The sequence below is a fragment of the Zingiber officinale genome, chromosome 2B (genome assembly GCF_018446385.1).
Source record: "Zingiber officinale cultivar Zhangliang chromosome 2B, Zo_v1.1, whole genome shotgun sequence".
Taxonomy (NCBI): Eukaryota; Viridiplantae; Streptophyta; class Magnoliopsida; order Zingiberales; family Zingiberaceae; genus Zingiber; species Zingiber officinale.
The window spans coordinates 156,480,763-156,482,968 of NC_055989.1; the positions used below are offsets into that span (position 1 = coordinate 156,480,763).

The 2,206-nt window shown below is 33.5% G+C and overlaps 1 long non-coding RNA gene across 1 annotated transcript; it reads left to right on the forward strand.

The window, feature by feature from the left end:
• The first annotated feature begins 991 nt into the window (after positions 1-991).
• Positions 992-1,753, forward strand: LOC122049717. The gene is made up of 3 exons (XR_006131024.1): positions 992-1,095; positions 1,181-1,261; positions 1,671-1,753. It is a non-coding gene; the product is annotated as an uncharacterized LOC122049717 (long non-coding RNA).
• Positions 1,754-2,206: the final 453 nt, after the last annotated feature.

The window sequence follows — 2,206 nt, forward strand, 5'->3', positions numbered from 1 at the left end:
CAAAGGAATAGGTACTCCATAAGCCGAAGGTGTTTGACATTTTTTCTCACTGAGAGGAAGACTAAATTAGAAATCGTTTCTACGTTTTTTTCAAAGGAAGATTGGAACCTATCCTCTTAGATCTCAATGTCATTTTTGGCTTTGGCTTTGACTTTGGTTTTAGGAGCTGTGATCCGAATTGGTTATGAGTAGATAGATTTTAGATTTAGTTTTCTGTCAGATGTTTGTACACTCCAATTCACTTAGTAGTTGCATCTAATTCGTTAAAATCAATTTTGGTCTTTAAAGTTTGTTCATAATATAAAATATCTTCTGCTACAAAAGAGATCATTGTGTTGGGAATAGTTCAATTTCATCTTAGGCGTATGAGGTAATCAGTGAAATTATATGGAAGTGGTTTTTTTCAATTAAAGTACTAGAACTATAAACTTGTCCTCTGCTCATTTTACTTTCTTAATTTGAGAGCAAATCAGGAGAACCCTATTTAAATTTAAATAGATATCTCGTTTCATCATCGAGTGGATAGATGCATAAATATTTATGGTATTTTGCAGGTAAAGATCACTTGCATGTTTCTCAGTTTGGTGGAGAATAAGGTAAACCTTTCCATTAAAGGATCCAGAAGATTATTTTTTACTTACTGGGGTACTCCTCAATTTTCATCAGTACAACATGAATGTATTCCACAAGCTATTCTGGGAATGGATGTTATTTGTCAAGCAAAGTCTAGAATGGGTAAAACGGTGGTTTTTGTACTTTCTACTCTTCAGTAAATTGAGCCAACAGCAGGCCAAGTTGCTGCACTTGTAATGTGTCATACAAGAGAATTGGCCTTCCAGGTTTGACTTTATTTTTAAAGAATGATTTATGTTGATTTTGGTGGTTCTAGAATTTTGATTCATATTTATATTTGTGCAGATTTGCCATGAGTTTGAGCGATTCAACACGTACTTACCAGACATCAAGATTGCTTATTGTATACTGTACTTGTTGTCCAGTAACTTATCTTTGAACTATTAATATTATATCGTGATATAGGTTTTACATCAGAAACCAAAGAAGACACTGAAGGAGATAACCAAAGATTTATGCCCAGTTGAGACCACTTATAAATATTCAAAGTTTCAGTCATTTAGATTGTCAGTAACGAACTGTTTTTTTGGTTTGATTTGGTTTTCAGGTTCTTAGCATACAACAGTTATACAGAATCAGTACTATGTACTGGGATGACAAGTATGGCACGCAGAGTGTTACATCAGAGGTCTGATTTCACTTAGATATGTTCTTAAGTTGCATTCTGTTATATATATATATATATATATATCACATGCATAATTTTCATATTCACAATGGAATAGCTAAGTGTGGTACCAACTAAGTTTGTGTGGGGACAAAATAGAGAACAATTAAGGCACCAAGACGGGGCCAGTCTAGTGAAGCAATAATGGTGCGTTTCTAGCATCTAGTAATATTCTTGTTGACATAACCAACTGATGGAAGACAATTGGGAATAAATATATTGGCCTATACCAAGTCTTCCATCTCATAGTTTGCCTTTGGGACAAATGGTATCAACCTTATTTTGCAATGGCTTCAAACTGTTCTGTTGCACTTTTAGGTCTTTCCAAGTAATAACGTAGAGTTTTTTTTTTTCCTTTTCAATTTTATAGATCATTTCAAGTATGAGACTTGTGATGGCCGAGGGCTCAAATAATTCTTCCAATAATTCTTTCTTGTTAGATGATGATTCCAGGTAGGCCTTAAATTGTTTCTTCCTCTGTTCTACATATTAGTTACTATAAATTAGATTTACATTCTCCTTTGATGCAACATTCCATTTTTGGTCGATGATATCTCAAAGTCAATGACAGAAATAGATATAGAAGATATCGATCCACCACCTTTCCTTTGTCAGAGTTCGGGCTTTGCATTTTTGGCACAATGAAATTAGCAAATGTTACCCTCCTATTTATCCACTGCTAATCCCCCTGTGCCTGTGCATAAATTTCTGCCTTCCATCTTGTCCATATCATCAAGTAAACATGGTAGTATTATAGCAGATATAATATCATTCTTTTATGATATGATCTACACATGCACATTATAAACAATATACAATAAGCAATGATGATATATGGTGAATTTACTTCTTTACTTATTTCTTGTTTTACTTGATGTATTATTGAGCATCCTCATCCATATATTA